General features: G+C 39.1%; 1 protein-coding gene across 13 annotated transcripts in view; it reads right to left on the bottom strand.

Moving 5' to 3' along the window:
- LOC139120203 (leucine zipper putative tumor suppressor 2 homolog) overlaps positions 1-26550 on the bottom strand; it is an 84412-nt gene that overhangs the window by 21743 nt on the left and 36119 nt on the right. Inside the window, exon 1 of one of the 13 annotated variants that reach the window (XM_070684388.1) lies at positions 26211-26372. The exons of 10 other annotated variants lie outside the window; for them this stretch is intronic. The gene's annotated coding sequence lies outside the window, so the exon portion shown is untranslated. Of the gene's footprint in view, positions 1-2554; positions 2753-17438; positions 17573-26210; positions 26373-26550 lie in introns of those variants that run through there. 2 more of the 13 variants (XM_070684382.1, XM_070684381.1) reach the window with 2 other exon arrangements.

The raw sequence follows: 26550 nt of genomic DNA, 5'->3' as shown, positions 1-26550 counted from the left end.
CTCAAGGACAGCATTCACTTATTAACAAATAAAAGTGCAATTTCAAAATCCGTAAATTAGAAACTGAAAACCAATCAGTTGCCAACAGCAAATTGTCAATGAGAAATGCAGACTGTCTCAGACACAGAGAGAGATGCCTGGCCAGTCACAGAAAACAGTAACACACTCAGTTACTGAAAGAGATGCCTAGCCACTCACAAAAAACAGAGACACACTGAGTTACAGTAAGACGTGGGTGTTGTACAATCAGGTGATCTATATGTATCATGTTCCTCCCTGGCTTAAAGTAGAAAGTCTTCAGAATCTGTGTTTCCCTTTCGCTTGAATTTCACCAGCGTTTTGTTATTCTTGTCACATATTGCACACGGAGAAGTGACGGCGAATAGCACGACCAGGTAGGTCATAGCACGGTCTGCTTCCAGCCTTTTGTTCTCTTTGACTGGCCAGTTCATATTGATGATACAGACTGAGATGTTGAAACACATTTCACTTCTATTGGAGTCACTTATCATCGAGTGACTAACGTTGCCACAACGGAGCGCCCAATTCTTTTTTGTGGAGAACAAAGCGGTCAAAAAGTGTTTTCTCATGTTTCAGGTGGGTTTTTTTTGATAAAGTAAAAACAAAAACAGCAGGGCCTTTTGAACATGTGAATTCTGACCTGAAATGACCACAGAATAACAACTCACCAGTGTGTCAAATGACTAACATAAAAAGAACTGCTGAAACGAAAGATCAAAGTATTGACCTCGGTAACATGTTTCCACACTATATCTCCACACATCTGAAACACCTACCAGAATCTCAAGTAAGCTGCCCCATTCACAAAACACAATGTTATGACGCCACCAATTTGTGTCTCACTTTCTTCCATACAATAGGAACCTCAAAACCATATTTTTCAAAGAGCTGCCAAGTTCCCTTCAGGGCAACAACAAACCTTTCATGACAAATGTTTCCTCAGAGAAACATTTATGTCACTCACTGCATTACTTACTTGCACTGCTTCCTGAAGGGGCGGCATAGCAAGTAAGTATGAATTCATTGTGCACAAGAACGTATTCACAGAACAACTGTCAGACATGAATCAACCCCTGCCATACCTGTACATGAGAATAACACTTGGTCACATTTTCCTCCTGAACATTCAAAAACATTCAGTACACTTCTTGCAGGTGTAAGAACCATGTAATAAAATTGTGGTGAATTATTGGTATATTAGACTGAGACACTTTTGCTATTTGCCACCCCACAAATATTTCAATCTCCACCATATGACTGTTTTTAGTGAACAAACATCATAAATCTCTAAGTATTTCATGATTATTCAAACTGGAGATGATATTATTAACTATTAATTAGATTCTGAGAAATTAATATTTAGGGTTCGGAACACTCCTGGGAAGCAATTAACAGTGCCAGTAAGTAATCATTCCTGATAAATTATGCATAAAGCATTCTTAATTTTGATATTGCCAAGCTCTTTAGAGGTGTTACTATTAACAACTTTTGACACTAAAAGATCATGTTGAATTAGTGTAAAGATATATACTTAATGACTAGACCATCTGGATAGCCTGTAAACCACCTAGGTACACATATTTACACACAACTTCAAAAATGCTTGAAAAATATTTACAACGCTAATGGTTGCCGGAATACAAAGTCAGTTCAGATGAACTCTGGACTCTTGATTAACTCCAGCCATGAATGGTTTATTGACATTATTCATAAAATAATACCAAAACACACACTTTGTAGTCCACCAGGCTATTGTTATTAGCCTTTAGCAGTAACTTCATCTTGTAAAACACTTAACAAGCAATCACTGAGTTGCAAACTCGGCAGAGTATTGATTAGTCGGACGAGCCATTCGGAGAGACAGAAAATTAATTGACGATGAACAACTGGATGTTTTTTTATGAAGGTTGACCGCTCGCGCTGGGTATTCTCATGATAATGGAGCTCCGTAATTTGTCTGAAAGCGGAGTTTTATGGAGTCTGCCTTTGTAAACCTCCTCAGCGTACATCAACAATGGAGAAAACACAGCATGAAAATCATAAAATCTCACGAGCCAATTGAACAACTGGCATGCAGCATTATAGCACATTCTGTTAAGCCTGCCTATTCTTGGCCAGCAAGAACAGATAACAACAGAGTCACACAAATACACAAATACCTGTTTGAGATGTTTACAGCTTGAACATGAAACACAACAACATAGCATAGATACCACTTCAAAGGGTATAGTCATTATTTCTACTCATTCCATTCTCATCAAAAAAACAATATAACACAGAGTCCCACCCTTGCAAATTTAACTGGCACCTTTTTAATTTCTGCGGTACCAGAATTTCTCAATGACAGGTCAATTCTCACTTCATTTCAACCATGTACTTATGGCCACCGTAGGGGCATGACCTGACTGTTGAAAGGAATACACTCAGACCGACCGACCGAAAAAAGAAAAGCAAAACTGAACACTGAGAAGTATGCAAACACTTCGCCTCTTCTTCAGAGATGCATCTAGACGTGCTTTCAGAAATAACATACCTGGTTCCACAACCCCATTTTGTCTTGTAAAAAAGCAGCGCAAGTTTTGGCAATGGTTCCTAAAACTCTCTATTACACCAGGGCAGTCCAGGAATTTCTTTGCTACGACTTCAGACCTGGTGAGTATATCGCCTCATCAACAGTCAACGAATGATGTGAGTGTTGTTACACCTCCGCAACGTGTTTTCTTTATGTGTGTGTGTAGTGAAAATTACCTTTGATCCATACCCCCTAGGGCGGTGGAAAATGGTGACTGATTTCTGTCTGTACCAAATGAGGCGGCAAGTGCTGACTACAGGTGAATGTTGCAAGCCAAAATGGGATCATGCAATGTTTGCTAAATTCTACAGAGCTGAACTAATGTATCTATTGAGGTCATCTGGACAATCTGTTCATGACTGCTCAAAATTCAGCCGAATTATTCAAATTCGGTGGTAAATATTTACGTGATCTGCTGCTGTCTGCCTTGCTGGTTACAAAAGGCACTTATCAATGCATAGTTCACAGATACATCCACTGTTGAGAAATTATGACTATCTCCATCACAAGTAAAACTTGCTGACAAATTTTCAGCAAAGTATCTGTCTCTGTTTTTACATTTTCATGCAATCTGGATATGTTGCTTTGTGAGACGTATTTTTACAATGCACATGTACATATGTGAGTGTGCCTTGCATACGTAATGATTCTTGCTTGCTCACTCAGAGTTGATTTCAAACATGCTGAAAGACACCATTCAAGACTTTACCAACCTTGACTTCAGGACAAACAAGTTGTTTCTGGGGGTGCTCCCCTCTCCCTATCTTTCACACAAAATATACCATGCATATCTTTCAACAGCAAGAAGGCAAAAAAAAGAGCTCAGTACATTACGAGGAGAATGAAACCCAGTTATTGAAAGTCTAGCATAGTAATGGTACCAGCAGATCCCATCGACTGTCTCCTGTTTAGACAAGAACAGTCAAATTTTTTTCAACAGTCAGGGAACACCATCTTAGGATACAAGTTATTGATTTTTGTTGTTGTGTCTAAAATACAATACTTATTCAATAGATGCACAGCTTTGACAACAAAATATACTACAATGACAGACAGGAACTTTTATTGTTTCTTTTTCACAAAAATGCAGCTTGCTGTCAATAGGGTATTTTTTGCTGCAGTGCTATCCATTACAAAAGATTGTAAAAAGTTTGCCTCAGGGTCTGCTCACTGAAAGTGATGGTACATATTTCTCATACACTGCTAAAGAGAGTGAACAGTAAAAATGGAGTGTGCTACACAACAAGCATTCCATATGTCCAGTTATAAATTATGCCGACACTGGGAATACTTGCATTTATATTTCCATGGAAATTTATTTTCTTTTGACCAGAGAAGAGGAAGAGGGGCCAGAAAATAGCAAACAGTATAATATGGTAGTGAAGGAATCATACATGATATGTAGACAATGATTAATGGCAAGTTGATTCAAAAATTTTTTATTTAAACTTTGTTGAAATTATATTCCCTGTAACTTGAACTGGTTTATTCCCTGTAACTCGAACTGGTAGAGGAATGTTGATTAAAAACTGCAATGATAATACCTAAGTTATGATTCAATACTGATTAAACATGGTTATTTTCAGGAATAGATTTGAAAATATCCTACAAACATCCTGATACATGTAACTTACTGAGAATGCTTAAAATAGGGGATTATGGAAATATAAATTTTAATATTTGTGACTTTATTAGTCTTTAAATTGACTAAAAATATTTGGAACCCTGAATTTTATTTAAATTTCATACGGAATGAAAATAGTTAAGAGTTGCAAAAAGTATGAGCAAAGTTCACAATTTTATTTTGATGCAAAATCAAAATCAGTATCCATGAAACGCATCTAGTAGATTATATGGTTTAATTGCTGTGTAAATATCACACCCCGGTAAAAAAATTATTAATCCTTTTATGAGAGTAACCATAAACCAAGTCTACTCAACTTTCCTTTATGTTTACTGGTAGTCCAATCTCTTCAGGCAATATCATAATGTTACAAGTAACACTATCAATTTCCCAAGAAGTTGCAAAATTTGGAAAGCCCTTCACACTATACTGGGCACAGCAGTGCTTTGGGGAATCCACAAAGTGAGAAATCAGGCTGAAGGTTTTCCCACTGACCAGTAGAGTGGTCTGAGCTCAGTGAGGTCATCCAACGGGGCATATTTTAAGTTGGCTACCCTGCTGGAGGCTAATTTGTTAGGGTGTTGGTCCTATCATTACCAGGATAAACTGAAATAACAGTGTGGTACAGTTTCAACTGCTAACCAAGGGTGGTCATCAAAATCCAATTTTGAAAGTATATTGGCAGTAACTTTTGATGAATTCTCTGCTACTTACATCTCTTTAAAATGGTTTCTTGTTCAAGTCCCCTAATCATGTTGAAATAGCTAGCATCCATCTCACAAACATAGCCTGTACAAAGTATGTTTTACATGTACATGTTGTCTAACTTTGTCAGCTGAATTGCAATCTTGACTAGGAATAATTTGAAACAGAAAGTTCATATATTACCCATAATCTGTTTTACAAAGTTTAACATAAACTTATTTTACCGGAGCAAATAATCATGGAAATATTATCAAATTTTCAGCTTCTGTCCCTTTTCTTGTGGAGGTCCAGTCAATCAATCATGAAGAGAATGACACTTCAACAGAATTCTGCAATCTGGTTTTCCACCCCTTGAACGGCTTCGTAACAACTTTTCTGAAGTAGAACATCTTGACACCAGTGACCTCAATACCAAACGTTTGATGTTCGTTTTCTAAATAAAATGTAGGTTTGCAGCGCTATCAAAATTTATGAAGCTGAGCATCTTAAAACACACAACCAACTGTCTTAAAATAAACACAAAGCCTTCTCCCTTTCTAGAAATAATATTTGAAAGAAAACAAACATTTGGACGCTGCTGACACTTCACTGGCTCGATCATAACATCTTTGCTTTTCTGACATCGGGGCAAAGGTAGAGGAGGTTAATGTACCTTTGACAACTTTAGTGGACATAACTTTTCAACAGCCAGTCTAGATTGTCTTCCACATGTCTTTCCTCTCTCCATCTAACATCTGAATTGAATTCTGTGCTATGGGTATTCAATACAAGATCCCCCTAACCACAGAATGGGTGAACACGCCGCTCAATCAATTGTGAAAAGTCTACAGAAATCAACTGAGGTCCAAAAGAGACACGCACACAAAACATTACAATACTGGCCAAAAGCTCCGCGGGGAGAGCTGAATGTCCCCCAAGACTGGGCGACGCTCTGAGTACTCCGATTGCAATGTCAACAGTAACCATATTTGGTGTATTGTGCACGCTCTGTGATAGCCCCAGGGAACAGAGTGGACCAATATGTTTGAATGGAAATAGAATAACATTTGAAAACAGCGGAGTCACCAGAGATGCAATAGAAATCGATTAAAAATGCCATCTTCCTCACATAGCTATTGAATTTCTTCAACTTGTACCTGTGTAGCTATTATTTCAAGCCATTATAAAATCTTAAGTCTTAAACTTATTTTGTTTTCTTTCTTTCTTTCTTTCAATCTTTCTTTCTTTCAATCTTTTTTTTTTCAAATTTCGAAAACCATCTTCTTTTGAAGGGAACACCCAAAATGCATTCATTTCTCACCTTTCAAAACAAATATTTGTGCACATGGCAAACCATGAGAAGCTGACCCTTCTCGTTTAACTTCAGAACACAGGAAACGCTCACAAGTACCAACTTGCACCGATGGAACTGACAGAGAAGCCTGGAAGTAAACCACCATAAAAATGCTTTCAACACCCGGCTTTGTCAACGATGCTCTTGAACTTACATTGCTGTCAATCTCAAGTGTTTGGCACACAAATCCAGATCACAGAACCATCAACATCATACCTTCACCTTCAAGGTTATGTTTTCTCAACAAATACAAGTTGTTTTCACTTTTACACAAGCATGGAATGGTATCACATGATCTAAGCTCCTGATAAAAGGTACAGCCTGAAAGTGGAACAGCATAGAATATGTGGATTTACTATGCATTGGAATTCAATGGCCTTTACTAATACCAAAATCATGGCTACTTGGAATTCAATGGCCTTTACTAATACCAAAATCATGGCTACTTGTCAGATTCTGGGGAAAGATATCATCCCAAACAGGCTTGAAATGTTTATCTTAGATGTTTCCTTGAGGGGTCTGCAGCTCAAAGTCAAAGTCTTAAATGTAGTTGAATGTAATTGCCTGATGCTACGGTATATGACCTTGCATTTGATCTATTTACTATAATACAAAGCCCATGTTAGTAGGAACAACTGTAGTGTCTATTTTTGACAAAGTGACAAATAAAATTTACTGAACTCAATTATTCTGACTATCATAAAGATGTTGTCTTGGACATTGAAAGGTTATAAGTATTAACACTGTGAAAAGAAGACTGTGTTTTTCCTTTACACTGAAAGTTCTCTAGACTTGCTTTACTATATTGAAATGACAGTTATCGAGATAACAAAATTATTTGGTGAAATCTTATGTACATACTGACATATCTTATGTACATACTGACTATCACAAAATTGAACTTTTCTTTGTAAAGAAGTTCAGAGTAATATTAGCGAGTTGATGTTACCTCGTTTCACAAACTATCCAAATCAATAATAAAATGTATGGTTCTAATCTAACTTTAATCACAACAAACCATAGCACATTTAGAGCTTGTAGTTGACTGGGGGCTATTGCAAAATCTGTAAATTGTTTTCAAATTTTGACAAGCGAACAATGAAGTTCAGCTGAAGCAAACAAACCATGTGTTCATATGCCTATTGACTTAACTGTGTAAGCGAATTCAATGATCTGAGGAGACTTGGCTCCTGAACGGTATTTTGATCAATTCTCTATACACAGTTCTGTGGGAAAACTGACTATAGCTCTGGTATACTCCCTTTCACTGACAATGGTTTATTTGTCTTTACCATCATTCTGTGAGAAGATGATGAGAACAGGGCCATGGATGATAACAAATCAACATCTTCAAGTTCACACTGACAGTAGTGACTCATCATTGACCTGGAATCCATACTGCACATGTCATCACTTATCATCATCAATCACTGATGGTAATTATCGGCATGACAGAAAGCTGAGAAAACAATCTAGTCTCACAAGGAAGTAGGTCACTGAGTCAACAACGTGGGTTGAAGTAAGGAGACTAACACTTGTTCTTCAATTCTGGAAACTGTCAAGTACTCCCTTCAACAAATATCATTCAGCTTTGAACATTACCCACATATCTACATAGACAACCCTTTCATCCCCTTTTCTTGTAAATGGATCCATCGGTCCTATTGAAAACACTGTGGATGTACCATAGTTTGGTGGTGAAAGGGTTGACAGGATACTTAACTTATACAATAAAGTTCCTTCTCTGAATTTCTAAAATAGAATACTTTTTGGAATTGTGGTGAGAGCTGCATGTGGATTATTCATTAATAATTCAGTATTTTATTGTAAATTTTAATATACATGTATACTGACATGGGAAAAATTCCATTATTAAGTCTGGAGTGGTTATGCCTTAGAAGTATCTTAAGCAATCCGAAACTGATATGGATTAAACATGGAATACATTAATAAATAATGATCATGGCAAAATGAATTTGACTTCTTAGAAGAGACATGTAACAGTTTCTATAATGTAGTTGTAGGCAATGTGATACTGCCCTCAGAACTGACACCAAAACTATGAATCATGTTTAAAGAAGCTGGTTTCAGTTACCTCAGACAAGCTGGGTTGATCATTGATGTTGAACAGTGGCGACAGTGATCTCTCATCTTACACCATGATGTGATGGACACTGAGACAACAGCCAAATCCAAGTCAGGGTTACAGATGTTGCTACTGTTCTGTACAACCAAGCTGTAGACCCAAACTGACAGTGATCACTACCTTTCTGTTGGAGGCTGTACTTATCTCGATCATATTGACAAAGAACAGTCTACTTTGATTTCAGTTGATGTGTGAAAGTTTTGTTGAAACCTTCAATTCATGAACATAATTATGACATAATAAAACAGTAGAGGTAAGGTTCACAGGATTAAAAGTTTGGGTATTATCTATTGAACTTAAGAATTATTATTTATGAATAGATTTTGATATATATCAAAATCACAGAAATCATTAAGCTACATGTATGTTGTCACTTTGAACAGGAATATTTCATCCCAAGATGACAAAGGACTCTAACACTATGTGAAAACTTTTAACATGTATTTTATGAAAAGGAAACCACCTAAACTCAAAAGTGAATTTTCCTATCAACACTCCCATCTTTCCAGCAGTATGTTAGGTCCTGCTCACCTTATGTGAATTTTTGTTTGAAAATTTTTCACTGGCAATGCATCTGTCCTTCACACCTGTGTGTTACCTCACTTTACACATAACTGTAAAAAATTTGTCTCTGGAGGAAAATTGGGGTTGACCTGCATCAAGGTTGTCTGTACTTGCTCATTTTGTAATATTTCTTTGTCAGACCAGTACATGAATTTGTAAAACAGGTGCATACATGTAAACCTTTAAGACCAGTATGATATATTTGCCAACCTCAATAATTCAACATTGGTCACAAGGGAGTAGTCCATAAAGTTCCATAGATACCAGTATGAAATCGTCCTCCCTTCCCAACTTCCATCCCATCAAAGTCACAGGACTACATTCAAGTGCACCAAACACACACATGATCCCTATACTTGAATTTTTCCCAACAACTATGACTACCATATGTACATAAACCCTAGCCATTGAAACAGAGCATGTCATTGTACTTGATACACTGTGTCTTCACCGATAGAGGGAAACATAGGAGATTAAGCTAAACAAGATTGGATAAGATGAATTTTCTGCACAATGGGTCACCTGTATGGGTGGTAACTAGCATCTGGTAATAAAACAGGGTTTCCTTCATGCCAGATGAAGTTTTACAATTGATCATACAGAAAGGACTGTGAGTACATATGCAAAGAATGTTATCAACAAGTTTTAAAAGTTCAAAGAAAAATATTTATTTCATGTTAGATATATTTCACATCATTGTTATAGATTCCCAGCATTATACCGGTAGGTGTGTGGGCTAAGTCAGACCCTGCCCATCATCAATGAAGTAAATTTCTTTGTGTTCCTTGAATAGCTGAAAATTTCTCTCAAATACTAGGGATGACAGCTGTCCTTGTTCACTGAAGGTTCTGTTGGTTTTTAGGCAAGGATGCTGCAACCTAAAATGAGTGACCACAATGGGGCTTAGTCTGTCTGCCTGCTCCTAGGGGAGCAATGATAACATCGTGTGGATCACAAAAGTATCGCCTGAGGACTAAAAAAGTCAAGCATGACGACAACAATGTTTGGACCAGTTTCAACCTGTAAGCAAACCTTTATGTGAAAGTTCAATTACCGTTTGATAGATTACTCATAGAGGTTCCAAAAATGTTTTCATTCTTTTCAAAACATCTTTTTCTTACACACTGGAAACCTGATGATGGTTAACAATTAGCAATTGTTTCAACATTACAAATGCCTCCAAAAAGGACAAATGTAAATCTCAAATCTTCAAACTATAAAGTTTTGTTAATCAGTAAAAAATTATGAATTCAGAGAGTCAGCAAAATGTTAAACTTCTATTAGACACAAGTTCACTCCTTGAACATATCTGAAAAAGTTTCAATCATCAAACACAGCTCCAATAAACAGTGTGGCATAATTTTCACTTACCATTACAAATTTTAAAGTGAACGTACTTCTGCAACGCTGAAGCAAGGCCTCTTTTCTTAAGCAGTTCTAGACAACATTGGTACTTCAGTTATCCACACTGGCCCGCATTTCTCTCAAATCGACAAGGTGGTCTATAAACGCCAGTGTTGATGACTCCTGCCTTTTTATACCTATGTGGGGGTTGTTTCTGAACCAATCAGGCTCAAAAGAACCGAAAACTAACGCTGACAAGCGTAATGGGCCTGTTACCCACCCTGTCATTACAGCCTCAAAAAAGATGTCCGCTCTGTGAAACAACGCAGACAATTCACAAATTTGGGAACAGTCGTTACATGTATAAACCTCCAGCTACAAGAACAAGGTCCCTATTCATAGCTTGATCCCTAGACTCCACTAAACAAGGTCACAGGACAGATGTGATGATGTCCAGTTTGATTTGTTTATTGTAAAATTCCGGATTTTGGTGGAAAGTTTCTTTTTGGTGTGTGTGATGTATGTGTGCCAGATTTAATTGGAAATCAATATGCTTGGCTTACTAAAGAACTCTAACATTATAGCTTCTTTTTCTGTTTTTGATCTCTAATTGAATTAATGTCCTTCGATTACAATTCCTGTGCATCCACTCCCCCTGTCTATTGTACAGTTCCTTCAAAGTCCATAAACATTGATGGATGAAGAGCTCCCACCGATTCTTACAGTAGAAAATGGGAGCGATAATATCGCTGGCTGGCACAATGCACCACTAATTGTAGAGCCACTCGTGCATTTGATTGTTGCCCTGTATGCTTGGCTAATGGGATATTCAGTCACCGTGCCCAAAGTAGAATGATCTTCAAGGTTGGGCAGAGGTTTGTTAAAAGGGCAAGCGGGTCGCATGATCACAATGACAGGTGCTTCGAACCTGCGCAACAACATAACATAACATACTTCGTGAAAGAGTTAATTCAGTGCATGACATCGATCAAACTATATATGGGGTTCATATGTACTGTGTACAATTGCTAAAAAAAATATATGTCCTTGTTATGTGCCTCAAAGCATAACATGTATACTTTATACATCTTTCAGTATGAATTGATTGCAAGTATGAAATGACTGTACCTTTGCTGTTGTTTTTTCAATAATTTCATTTGAAATATCACTTTGAAAAAAGCTTTTATTGGCACTATATTAGAGCTAAAATGGCATTTTTAGTCATTGTGACTGTATGAGATAGCAAACTTATTTTAGTATTTAACGCAAAGGAATGACACGGAGACAAGTGTTTGGCTGAAATCCGGCGTTATGCATGCACTGCCATGGCAGGGGCGACGAGGCGTCATAGCGGCCTGAATGGCGGTACCGGGCTCTGGCTACCGTGCATCGGGCAACGTGTTACCGGCCGCCCGCAGCAGACCCATGACAGTACCCCCCTGGAACTTTATTGTATAAAGTAAGCAGTATAAAGACGTACAATATCTTTTATTGTGAGCTGCTAGCCTGCAGCGAGGCTTTATTTATTTATTTATTTATTTTTTCTTTTGCGGAGGGTGGGCGGGATTTTGTGGTGTGAACTTGAGCGTGGCAGAAGTTGAAATGGACGAGCTATAGCTTTGCTCACACTGATATGCGCATGGATAGTGACGTGGAGAGGGTGACGCAAATTGTTTAGATAACGGTGAAGGGGGCAGTTGGTAGATAGGTTACATCATAAGTGCATCCAGCTAGTGGTAGTAGGTGGCGCATGGTGACCCCACATATGTCAAGGTCTAAACCCTTCTCCCCGTGTCCTCCCAGACGTTAACAATGATTATAGCAAAGCCATAATCACCATTAACGCAAAGGAATGACACGGAGACAAGTGTTTGGCTGAAATCCGGGGTTATGCATGCACTGCCATGGCAGGGGCGACGAGGCGTCATAGCGGCCTGAATGGCGGTACCGGGCTCTGGCTACCGTGCATCGGGCAACGTGTTACCGGCCGCCCGCAGCAGACCCATGACAGTACCCCCCAAATTTTGGCCAAACCGCGGGCATGTATGACTGCGGTGCGGCAGTAACACAGCCCCCCCCCCCCCGCCCCCCCTCCCCCCTCCCCCCTGGTGACCATGCGCCACTGGGAATTGTCTCATAGTATATGTTCATTGTTCTTAGTGTTTCATGTCTCTATAGTTCGTGTAGGGCCATTCCATCGTTGGAATTGTCCAGCGAGAACAGAGTCCTGTGTCAAATGTTAGCCAGCCACGAGTACCTTAGTACGAGTGTTACGTAGAGGGTCTCCCGTGGTGTCTTGATGTAGATCGGTACGCGTCGCTCCTCCATCTGCCCAGTGTCTTTGTGAGCCAGTTAGGTAGCTGGCTTCTGCAGTGGTTGTGGCGGCGTCACTGCAGAAGCTATGCCCCCCAAATTAAACCGGCGACTAGTACGGGTCGTGCAGGCCAGCTGAGTTTAGTGAGGTTGATTGGCGTTGTCGGCTGTAGCATTGCGATTGTCACTGTGTGGCTGGTCGCTCCTTGGAAGGGCTGAGGGGTCTCTTGATAGTTGCTTTGGTGGTGGTGCAGAGCATTATGGTCGGTCGCGTTACACACAGAGCACTTGTGTAGCCTGCCATAGTGGCAGGGGGTCTTGCATGAGCCTCGGTTGAAAGATCGACATACCTGAGGTTGGTCATACTGTTTCTTGTTCGCTGGGTTCTCCCAGTAGAGTGGGTTGCTGTCGCTGCTGCGTGGGTTTGGGCAGTCAGTCTTCAAATGACCATGTTGGCCACAGGCGAAGCAGGAAGGACGCAGGAGGTGTGGCTGGTTGTGAAGTGCTGGAAATTGAGGTCTGGGTTTGGTTTGCTCCAGTTGGCCTGTCTGGGTAGCGGGCAGCGTTCAGGCGGAAGAATTTGTCGTACGCGAGCCAGGCCTCCGGCTTGTAGGCGGCAGCTTTGGAGGCGAGGAAACGAAGGTAGGTGGCCATGGGGATCGCTAGATGTGGGTAGTAGAATGTTCGATATGAGAAAAAGACGAGGAAGCACTGTAGCCAGGTGTCAAAGTTGTCGATAATTTTCCGCTTCACCTTGGATGTGAATGTGGCGACGCCGAGGTTGTCCGGATCGAAAGCTACTTGTGTCTTGGTAGCCTGGGTTGAGTTGGGAGCTAGGGCATCAGGATGCAAGTCACCAAGTTCGATGAATTTACCGAGGTTAGCCAAGGCGTTGAGTGTTGGTTGGTCGACATATGGCAGTAGTAGGTCGGCTGGGGGTATTGCTGCAGGAGATTTGCCAGTTGGCCCGGCTCTAGGAGGTGGGCGCCATGGCGGTGCGTTGAGGCCAGCTCGCTGGACGGGTTGAACGTAGGGCGCAGCCATATTGCCGGATTGTGTTATGAGGTGCGCCACCATCGGTAGGGTAGTCCCGGATGTGCGTAGCGCCAGCAGCGGTGGTCGAGTCGGGTGGGGCAGCTGTAATGGCGGGTTGATATCCATTAGCGTGATTAGCGGGATGATTACCTGGGTGGACTTGAGTAACCACGGAGCAGGATGGAGCGGTGAGCGTCGTCGGTCCTGCGACGATGACTGAAGCGGGTGATAGTGCACCAACGGCTGTATCAGTTGGCTGGACTTGCAGGTCGGGCGGTGGGGTAGTGTTGGTAGTTGGTTGCCGTAGTTCGCGTCGGATTGAGTCAATGGCGCTTGCAATGCTGGTTTCTATTAGTTTGGCGACGTGGTCTGGTATGCCTGGGTCGGCTGCCGCTGTGGTTGTAGTCGGCACGACGCCGGCAGGGTTGGTTGGTGTGGTTTCCATCGGTACTGGCTGGAGTAGCTGTTCGTCGAGGTGCGCTGGGCGTCTCTTCGACCTCGTCGGTGTACGGGTGGCCGCTCGGGCGCGGCCCCTGCTCTTCTTCATTTTTGGCATGGTGGATTTTGTGGTGTGAACTTGAGCGTGGCAGAAGTTGAAATGGACGAGCTATAGCTTTGCTCACACTGATATGCGCATGGATAGTGACGTGGAGAGGGTGACGCAAATTGTTTAGATAACGGTGAAGGGGGCAGTTGGTAGATAGGTTACGTCATAAGTGCATCCAGCTAGTGGTAGTAGGTGGCGCATGGTGACCCACATATGTCAAGGTCTAAACCCTTCTCCCCGTGTCCTCCCAGACGTTAACAATGATTATAGCAAAGCCATAATCACCCATAATCCCATAGATAAATTTGAAGCAGATGATCCAGACATGAGAACTACACAGATACAATGAGAAATGAGAAAAAAAACACTTGTGTATAGCTGACAATACTTGGGTGGGCTGGACTAAAGTGAAAACAACAACTACAGCATAGTTTACTATGTACATGTATGTACAATACGCTAAAGTTCTCCACAAAGGAACATATGGATCTTCCATCACCATTTCCGACACAATTTATAGCTAACAGAATCGGACCACTTTATACTGTGTCCATTCGATCCTTCTTTTCCCTTGCATTAGACATTAGACGGGGAAGTTTGTTTATTTTTGTTGTTTTTCAGAGCAGGAATACAACATCCGTGTCTTCCGAAGGGACATCAATTTTCAATGCAAGTATTATGATGGTTTCAATATGCTGCCTGATCAGTTTACAGTTTCTCACGTGCCATACTAGGTTGGAGTACGAAGACATAGAACCAGTTGTACTCAGGTTGACATTTTCAAGGAAAAAATCTCAATCCCTGATTTATGAATTTCAAGCTCTTTTTAGTTTACATAATTCACAAATAAGTCTGCAGCTTTGAAGAGACTAGCTTTGCACATCAACTTATCATAAATGTCTGTAGAATGCATCATATGATTAGATGAATCTTAGAGTTAATATATGATACTATTACCGGTAAAATACAAATTTGAAAATTTCAACACAACTCAAAAATACAAATTTGAAGATTTTCAACACGACTCAAAAATCTTTTACTCTATTTTCTCTGCGTACATACATCCTGTATGTCCCATAATTTTCCAACAAACTTGATATCATCACTGCAAAAAACGAACAGATTCTGTTTGGATTTGTCAACGAGCGTCACTTTGAACCTTGTACAAACGCATGTTTTATGCCAATTCAACTTCAATTCAAACTAAATTTAAATTAAAGGCAAGCAATATCAAACCATCCTTGCCTTTGATTTGCCTGTGCCATCCATTCCACATGGTTAGATTGGCAAACACCGACAAGCACACACAATACGAGGGAGACCCAGCCATCCAAATTGACCTCTGACCTCTATCCCACAAATGATGCACAAAAGATCATATACAGAACATTCGCTTTGGAAATGGAGGAGGAGTAGAATCGTAATTCAGAAAAGAATACTCCCTTTGATATTGGAATACTTGGTTTTGTTCGTATGACACTGATGCCGTGAACATCCATAAGAGTGATTCCTACTTCTATTGTATCTTTTTCATTCAGAGGTGTTGCATACGATGGAATTTTTCCCACCCATCGTCATAGCAAGGCAGCTGCATGCCTTCAAAACTTTCACAAAGACACAAGCCCCTTCACGATATCAACAACAATATTCCTTGTATTTGTGTTCTGGATTAGAACATTGAAGGTGATATTATTTGTCCAAAATATCTGTTGTTTTCGCGACAGGAAGTTGCATAAACAGTATGTCTGTAGGTCATATGTGGCTATTGTCTGTTGAATTACCTGAGGACAGTAAAAAGGCAATCTTTACAATTGGTGTATTATAAATCCTAAGAGGATTAACCAAGGAGAATGTAAACAGCTGAAGAGAGCAAACGTCATTTTTATATCAAATGCAGATTTTGTGACTTTTTCAGGGACCTTGGTTGTGCTTTAATTATATTATTAATGAAAACAAGGAACGATACATCTAGCCAGAAAAGCCTGTACTCAAAAACTCAATTTCTTCATCTACACTGATATTTATCAGGTGTTCTTGTAAACCAGAATCACAAACATTGTTGTAAGACTTCCATCCCAGACACTTTCCCTAAAATCTGTACATGAATCAAAGATGATAATACTGCTACAAATCCAACAGCTTTGCAAATTATTCCAAAAGGAATCTGTCACATTGATTTAGAATCAGCAACAGCAGCATTGCGAGAACATTAATAAGATGCAGACTTCTCATCATTGAAGCCTCTGATCAGAAACTATACAGACACATACTGCATGCTGGCCGTTCACTGACCCACACAAATATTTAAACCCTGCAGTCAACTATATTGTCAATTTGCAGAGCAAAATCTTCAACCCATAAAAAAATACACCTTACACAACCACCTATGCTTCCTCTATAAATCTCTGAACACTGTACACAGAGATTTGGAAAGATGTTAAAACCCACTTCCTGTTTGTGTATTTATATAAATCGCCTATGAATCACTTTTCCTGGAGGGTATTTTTCTTCCAATGAGACCCAGTGGTAAAAGGGATACACCTTTCTTGACATACAGCCAACTGACACAATTTCATTTTATTCAGAATTTAAAATTTGCATTTAACATTTTGAATGCTCTGCAAAACTTTCACTCTTTTATTATCAAAATTAAACATGTATCTCATTACATGTAATTTCGTAGCTTTCTGTTTCAATGATGTTCCTTTGAATAACATCATTTATTAGCAGAAAAAAGTAATTTTCCCTGGTTTATACAGAAATTTTCATGTGAAAAATGGAGCAAAAAGTGGCTGGAATCAGTAGCTATAACGACATGACAGACTGACTAACTGACTGACTGACTCAGAAAGTTTCAAACCAAAACATGTGCTCTCCAATCTGTGAGTTCGAGTTTATGTTAACAAACTCTCACAGAACGCAGCATGAATTGTGTATTCAATGGAGTGGAACAACCTGATAAATTGAGCAGAAATCGGAAAACATCTCCTTGAATATTGTTTTGCATCTAACATACAGCAACATCTGCATTCTCTCTCAAATGACTGCAAGAGGCAGACAGGGGAAGTTGCAAAACACAGCAAACATTTGTGAGTACTTTTTTCTACTTTTCCATGTGAAATATAGCCGATACGACCTTCATTAACTCAAAACTAATACTAAGGATTGTTTAAATTGCAGGAAAAATGTCAAATTTTTATACACTAGCTTTAAAACAAGGTAATTTTTACTTACAGAGTGACAAAACTGCCTAGATCTTTACACATACATTCTCCCGGTGATGCACTCATGAGGCCAAAATTCCAACATTAATAACTTTCCATTTTTAGTTCCATGGCCGAACTCCCCCGCCAACATAACACGAGTAGTATTACAGATAAGAAAATATATACGACTGTTATGTCTGTGAAGGCTGGGTAATTAATACTCATTATATAGCTAGTGTATGGGCTCAGATCCAAGCCTTCATCCCCATATTCTCATGTATTTGGTATGTCCCTATTGTCTTGGGGGGCTGGGTTGACTCATTTCCGGAGTGGATGGGGCACAGATTTAACCTGCGAAGGAATTCTTACATACAGTGTCTGTAATAGCTGGAGAGCGGCATCAGTAATATTTGGTGTAATCAGAGTTACATGATATGTTCAGCTGTTGTTATGCAATTTTTACACGTGTACTAACAACCCTGGATGAATTGTATCTATGACATGCGATTAAAACATTTCGTACTGGATGCAAGAATGGGAAAGCACATGCCAGGCATACTTTTGAAGCATGAGTATGTTTTCATCGTTTCTGATGACTCTAAATCCTCCTTTTTCTTCAACAAGCTGCATCATCATTATCGCCATGACCACCAACATCATCATCATCATCATCATCATCATCATCATCATCATTGACACAATCACTGTCATCACCATTATCATTAGCATCATCACCACTATCATCATTTTCATTTTTTATCATCATCATATCATCAGCATTATCATCAATCACCATTATCTTCATCATCATCTTCTGCATTACAAGCATTGTTATCATCTTCATCTTCACCATCAACAGCCTCACACCCATATCATTCCTACTCATCACCACCATAATCAGCACACCATCATCATGAACAAAGTTATAAATATCGCAATTTCAACTACAATGATCACATTCAACCTTCATGACATTCTGGTGTTTCATGAAGCATCAAAGACATTGACATTCTGAAATCCCAGCACATATATGTTCTTGAGCTAAATACTCTGAAGTCCTTTCATGACCAAATCTCAAACTCAATGTCAGATGCATGGGAAGTCATGCATGATGGAAGATGGAATACCCTTGAACAGTTTGAAATAATACATCCACAATCTGAGAGATGTTCAAATTAATTTTCTGCAACTTGAGCCTACATTTTGATAACTTCAGACTACAATCCTTGTCAAAGGCACTTGGTTAAAGTTCAGTTGTCACTCTTCATTACATTTCAGTGACCCACATTGAAATCAAGGTGTGCTGTATGGTGGCATTACACCTTGGTCAATATGGGACAAGCAAGTTAATGGAGCATACTTTCTAATCATAGTCCTACATGCACCAACCATTCTACAAATATCAATTACAATGTCCAGACTTTTTCAATTGTAATCTCTTCAAGGGTATGACTAAAAATAATATAATCTGTATAAATTCTGGTATTTCTGAAAGACTATTTTCTAACATCAGGTCAGTTTGGATCTGAATGAGCAATACACATGGCTTTACTCTGAAAATGAGTATTTGGAGATGCACAATACTGGCCAAGCTGCAAGATTCACTGCTTACTCTAAGCATAATTCAACAAATCTTTTCACTTGTTTGTCTTGGATAGCACAAATGGTAGCAACACACATACATCACCCAACTCAATGTCATTCTTTTCAGGGTTGATAGACATCCCCTACATAGGACAGTAACAGGTGTCACACCAGACATATAAAACCATACAAAAGGGCCACTTGACCATGTACCTGCACACACCTGTACTACAGGTAGTTCATTCCTTCTGAAAGAACAAACCTATAGTATTCAGATATTCACACTGCTGCCTTGCTCATACAAGAGACTGAAAGGCCTATACAGTTATCTTGCTGACAGGTAAATGTACACACAGCCATACTGAAATCAGTGAGTAATGCTGCCCTCTTAAATGGCTATTTTACATTCCACTGGTCAGTGCCCTGGCATGAACGCTTTGCACGCTTGCAACAACAAAACTGATTGGCATTCTGTACAAATTTAAAAACAAATCTTTAATTTGTAAAACACTTATCAAATTAGATATTTTTTCCTGAATCTTTTGATAAAGCCATCTGCTGAGAAAATAAGGATAGTTATACAGAAATGTTACATCTATTTATGAGGAAATGATAATCATAATACAATAATTATAGCATTGTCATATTTATACAGACATCAAAAATTCATCAAAACAGAAAAACCTATATTACATAGGTATTTCAGTAACTAAGTCAATTATATATTTACACTTTCCACAGTGAAGAGGGGTAATAATTTCATCTTTACACCAAAATAAATGAACTGATCAATTGATGATGAAAATACTCATACAGCATTAAGCCATTTTATAAATTAATTATAGGTAACTGTTTTCAGCCCCAAAGAGGCATGAATGGATTATGAGTTAGTCCCTAACTTGAATTTTGCACATCTAAAATATGGTGATTGAGTTTCTGCAAAAATTTCAAAATTAATGATAATATGACTGGACTGGAAACAAATATTTTTGAGTTGACCTCAAAGTAAAAATTGACAATATATTCATGGTCCATCAAGCTAGCTAGCTCTTCATTACAAAGTATAAACATCACAGGGGATGTTCTGTCTGATTCTCTGATAACTGTTGACTGACAAATCATATAACACACGCAACCCTGGACCTGCAAACTTGTCTGATGCATCTAGGGTCCAACAGATAGATCTGCAAATGGCTTCAATTACAGTACAGATAAAATTGACCAACAATGGGCACATCCTGTACCATCTTCTGTTATCTTGTCCCATTTACTGGTAAGTTCAAATCCACTGGCCTTTCATTTGGTTTATATGCAATCTACATGGAGTTTGAGGTATGGCTTTGTGAGGCTATCGCTAAACATATGAGTCAGGCACTGAATTGTGACAATCATGGATTTGTGATACCAATTAACTTCTGACAGTCAATATGCGATAGATGGAGTCCCACTGAACAATTTCTGTGTGCAAACTGCCAGGAAACAATGGCTCACTATCATTACATGGAAGATTTCATGTATCGGCGACAGACTGTCTGTGTTATTAAAGATTGAGCCTTAAACCCAATCAAGCTCGCATGAAACATAAACCTTTAAAGTCATTATCCTGTCCTCAGACCTGGAGCTACACACACCCACAACTCAGTAGCCCTGTTTTAATGCCCTCTCAGAACAATTGGAAAAATACTCGGTATTCTCTCATTATTTTCCCAGACTTGCCCTGGAGACAGGCAACCTGCAGATAAACAATCTTGAGCTGCCTTCCGGGTCAAATTTCACATAAATCAATGCAGATATGCATAAATTGTGGAAAAATATATCAGTATATTATACTAGGATGGACAAACTCAGCATTTAAGTTTAATAAATATTATGGCAAATATTTAAACTGATGATTTTATGAATGGAATATATTTATAAGGAAAGCCAACGTGCCATCAAGACTCAATGACAGTGACATCATTATCCGAGTGAGCACACCTGAGTCTCCTTCCAATGGAAGTTGGTATTTTGAACTCATGCAACCATGCACCAGAAAGTGTAATTGTATTATTACGTTTCATTGACTTCTTTGTCTGTGGTTCTTCCTGTACTCAGAGATGATATGAAAGAAAACAACTCTCTAACAACTAGAGAAAGGTATCTCTTTCTGTAAACTACATCATTAGAGTCAAAACAAGGACAACAGTAGACTTAAACATTATCCATGTAGCGATGAAGAGAGCACTGCACATCGCTTTGCACTGGCTTTCCACCGCCCTAGTAAAAGCAGGTCAAGCCAACAAGGTAACCACACTTTGGAAACACTTTGATGTAATTTCCCAGGCAAATTAGAGTTTTTGAAAGTAAATTACAGTTTTTTGCCCGGGGCAATGTACAGACACATAGTACAGTACTCCAATTCATCATGACACGCACCATAGAGACACTATGTAAATTGATAGCTTCTCGGCAAACTGAAACACTCAGAAATATTTAGCAGGTCACATTTGGAGTCATTAGTGACTGCTCTGGGTTGATTACAATACTGCCAATAGTTTTTCAGTTTAGGTTTTACATGGCATTTCAGATGGCCAATTTCTTGCTTTCCAATGTAGCAAATTCCTATTGCCTAACAGGAAATTCTTGGTCATGACAATTTATTTTGTGAGAAAAGTTAAAGACGTCATTTACAGATGGTTTGCAGCACGGTCCCTCCACAAAACGGTCAAGAAACGCCACAAGTTTCTTTTGTTATAGTCCGGGTTTCGATTGGGCTTTCTGTTGATTTTACTGATGGGGATAATCCCGGATTATCACGCGTGCGGCGGGAGGTGTAAACAGTTACGTGCATAAAATTATCGTAAGCAGAAACTTAATTCTCCAAGAATGCATTCTGATTATTGTCTGCGCATGCGTCTAAAGGCCAAAGTTTGTTTACATCTGGCTGCCTGCCGTGGAGTCACGCAGCGTGAACTATGTACAAGTTCGGAGACGATTTCGTCAATTTTGACAACTCCCATGTTGATTGGGACTTTATTTTGGAAGATAAAAATCCTGCGTCGACACGTACTGCTGCGAAACCCAAGCCTTGCGTGGTCTTCCAATGTCCACAGTGTAGCAACCGATACAATCAGTTTGTATTATCCATCGATGGGCTGACCACGGTCTCTCGTGGGTAACATATGAAAACCCATACACGACATGATTTGTATCTCACTTGATCCTCAATCAGAAAAATCAATGGCAGAGAGTCTGGCACCTAGGCTTGGGGAGGTCATGTCACCAAAATGTCGCGACACTTGTAGGGTTTCTAGATTCTCTAAATTTGGCGGTCTGAGAATTCGAAAGGTCGACAAAATCAAAACATTGGGTTCGGCAGTAACTTGTGTCTTTAAGAAAGAACAGATTCCGTGATGAACCTGATTGCCTACTTTTGAGAAGACTGAACGATCGGTAGGGACGCACTTGACACCTCTGAACGATCGATAAAGGAGAAAAAAAGGGGCGAAAAACGTTGCACTATTACCATAACGCCAACTCTCAATGGGTCGACGCACGGTCGACGGGAGCACCTTGCAAAAACAAGGTCATTGTAAGAGTTCCTTGATTTCGTGCATTGAATTTTGTTGAAAACGATTAAAAATTTCAAATCGAACTCTCAAAGTTTGGAATTGAGGAATTATTATGTTAAATCGATATCAAAAGGGAGTTAAGGAAGACATTTTAGGATTTTCCCATGTAATGCAGATACGACTCGTCGATCCCAAGCGACGCCATTTTGTTTTCAGTTGAAAATATAAACGCGACAAAAAAGACTAGTTTTCTTGTCGAATTAGGTTTCAAAATAACAACACAACACGATTCCCTATTTTTTCGAAGTCTTTGCCTTGTTAGGAGGTGCATGACTTACTTTTTTGATGAAAGGTGAAAAAACAAACGGGGGAGTAAAATTCACAGTGTTTCCGAAATGCATGGCGTCGGTCAAGATCACCTCATGGCTGAACTCAGCCATAAAATATCATCCAAGATTTCTCGATAGTGACCTAGATCTTTACGAAACTGTTTCACTCATCTTCTCACCAGTCTTCAAATACATGCGAAACAGTGCAGAAAGATGAAAATAAAGTAGCTTGATTGACTGAAAATCGTAGGATACCGGAGCGGGACCGTGTCACAAGACGCCACTGAAACAAGACGCTAACTTGCCTATGACGTCATTCGCTTCCTGCGTCCACCGCAACGCGGACTGTTGCAACTGTGTGGTGATTAGCACCTTTGAACAAAAGCGTTTCTTGACCGTTTGTGGAGGGACCGTGTTTGCAGGAACCAGATCATTAATATTGCTTGAGACGGGATCCTGGACTACAGTGAGACCAAATGTCTATCACATCACAGTCTAATATTCATTTGATTCAAATTACAGTTCAAAGTGAAGTTTACGTAAAGTTAAAGAATTTTTGCAAAGCAAAGTCACAAATCATTAAAATATTGTCTAAGTCTCTTATTATAGTAAAATGCTGTGGAAATTATGTGCTTTCTCTGTGTCATGAGGAAGGACTCAAGAATAAACTGTGGTAAAGTTACAGACCATTGAGAAGCCTTTAACAATCCTCAAGTATGTTTTGACAGTCATTCTAACTGATTGATTTTTTTCTGAATTACATTCAACTACAAAGTCTGAAATGGTTGAACAAGTGTTAATATTGATCATCTTGTCTGCTAGATCCTCATTCATGGCGTTATAAAGATACTTTGACTGCTTTCTTTTGTTCAGGACATTGCAAAGAACTATTTATAACGCTGACATAAAGTGGTTATGAAGACCACACACAACAAATAAGGCACCTGATCATTACCTTTTGCAATTCCGCAAACTTCTTTTTTTTTTTTTAAATCTTTTAGGCTGCTTTTATGTATCAATAGAGAAAGATAAAGTGCTTGCAGAAGTCATGATGACATTACAATTAAATATTGTGGTGTTGAATCAGATGTTGATTTTTTTTTGCACAAAATAACGGTGGTGTTATATTACTGCAAGGAGGGCCTCCCTCTGGTCTTTGGCAGTGTACATCGAGGACTAGGGGAGAAAGACGATGTTTGAAAGTACAGCACTAGAATGACATACCTGGCAGATGTTTGCATTGTCATTTGGTATTTACCTAGAGGGAGGGATCCAGAACTTGGTGGAAATATAGACTCAATGGTTTAAATGCACCTCAAGGCCACCCTTTCACAAAATTCAACAAAAACTTTTGATCCGAAACACTAAATGCACTTTAATGGTAGTATGCCTATCAAAACTGAAAGACTTTAAAGACTTCGGTTCAAACTTTATTGAAAGAAACAGTAAGCCATTCTGTTTCAACACCAACAACCTCCAAATTTTTGTAATAGGGAAAACAAAATTACTGAACAGTTTCTGACACCTGAAATTCAGAATGGCCACCGTCCTTACAATTTTTACACTGATTTTCACAAAAATCAGAATTAAGAAAACTTGACTTACTCCATGAGCTTCAAAATAAGTCCACACATGGATAGACCAGTATTGCAAAACTTTGAAGGTTGGAATATCTATGCCTGAAGTGCGTACTAACTCAATGCTGGGATGTGATTTCTCTCATTTTCCTGACAGAAAAATATATTGATAGATGTTTCCTGTAGCCTCCCAGCAACAGGGTAGAAAAAGTGGACAAAAACCATCTACTCTGTAAACTGATATGGATGATACAGACATACAGTGTTTTTGGTATGACTGGTACCCAGTTAAATTGTTACAAGGTTACCAAGTTATGTTACCAGGGTTCCCTCATAATATCAATAAAATTTAAGACGACTGCAATGATACCAGGGTTCTCACAACATTTACCCATCTTCCAAAACCTTAGCGAAACACTGATAACAATACATGCATACCCAACACATTAAATGATATACTACAGGGTACACGGGCTTGTTGTTTATTTGTGTTTGTTTGTTTGTGTGTATGTTTGTGTTTGTTTATTTGTTATTTTTAATAAAATAACAGCGAAAAGCTGTTTTGTAATACTTGTCAATAAAGAGCAGTTTATTTGTTTATTTGTTTGTTTATTTATTTATTTGTTTGTTTGTTTGTTTGTTGATACGTATTTCCGATGGTTAGGGTTAGGGTTAGGCTTAAGTTAGGGTTAGGGTTAGGGTTAGGGTTAGGCTTAAGTTAGGGTTAGGGTTAGGGTTAGGCTTATTCACTCCCTCTATACTCAATATATAGAGGGAGTGAATAAGCCTAAGCCTAACCCTAACCCTAACATAAGCCTAACCCTAACCCTAACCCTAACCCTAACTTAACCTAAGCCTAACCCTAACCCTAACCATCGGAAATACGTATCAACAAACAAACAAATAAATAAACAAACAAACAAATAAACTGCTCTTTATTGACAAATATTAACAAAACAGCTTTTCGCTTTTATTTTATTAAAAATAACAAATAAACAAACACAAACATACACACAAACAAACAGACACAAATAAACAACAAGCCCGTGTACCCTGTGGATATACTTTAGTATATTTTAACTACCTGCATGAGGGTGCTGGAACCTGTTGATTTTTCCACAATTTTTGAGAGGTAACTGCTTTCGCACTGACAATTTGACAAATTACACAATTTAATACCGGGGTAGGGGCCATCTGTCATTTGTGTTCACAACACTTGGTAATCAATATGATGACCAAGAGAAAGTGGGTGTGAACATTTCCATATAAGGAAGTTTAACAACATATAAATGGACCAGCCACAGTTGTCTGAAATAGGTATCAAACAGGTTCTTTCTGTTTCTGGGCCTCTCTAGCTCTGAATATGATTGTAAGTTACTTTTGAGAGAGATGGGACCAAAAACGTAATCGGCAAACCATATTGTTTAATATTTGGTGACTTTCACTTTCAAACCATATGCACTAAAGGTAAAGAGCAACTGTTCCAATGAGTAAATCAGGATTGTAGGGCAAAAACGTGACAAAAGTCAAAACAAAATTCCCATAACCTTCTCATTAAAACATTAACACAACTTTATGAGCCAATGAATTGTCCGGCTGAAAACTTTGCAAAAACACCCGTATTGAAATAAACCACTAGCATTCCCGATACAAAGTAAATGTTGCGATGGACAATCACACAACTCTAGTTAGTTGTTTCTTTGCCTAGTCCAAGACAAGGCACTTGACATGCTGAAGAAATCAGCTGTGTAATACATACCCAGTATAATTCCTTGAAGAGCTCTCCTTAAACGGTCAAAACTTGTTGATCAATACAAAGACCACTATGTGTTCCATTCATAGCATTCACGTGCAAAAAATCAGTGTTACTCAACTTGGAGCTTCAGAGATGAACACAGACAACAGAGAGGTCCACCCAAGTTGAAAATCAGTCTTGGTTTGCCAGACAAATGCTGAATACGTTTGCTTTTGATGGAGCTCAGCTGTTTGCTCATCCGGCTTTGTGGCTGTACTTGAATGTAAATGCCTCTATGTCCTCATTCTCTCCTCCCCTTCAGATGGAAACACTCCGACTATGTAGAGTTTGTGTGCTGAATAAT

The sequence above is a fragment of the Ptychodera flava genome, chromosome 20 (assembly GCF_041260155.1).
Source record: "Ptychodera flava strain L36383 chromosome 20, AS_Pfla_20210202, whole genome shotgun sequence".
Lineage (NCBI taxonomy): Eukaryota > Metazoa > Hemichordata > Enteropneusta > Ptychoderidae > Ptychodera > Ptychodera flava.
Note: the sequence above shows the minus strand (reverse complement) of the source record. Positions and strands in the feature narration are given on the sequence as shown.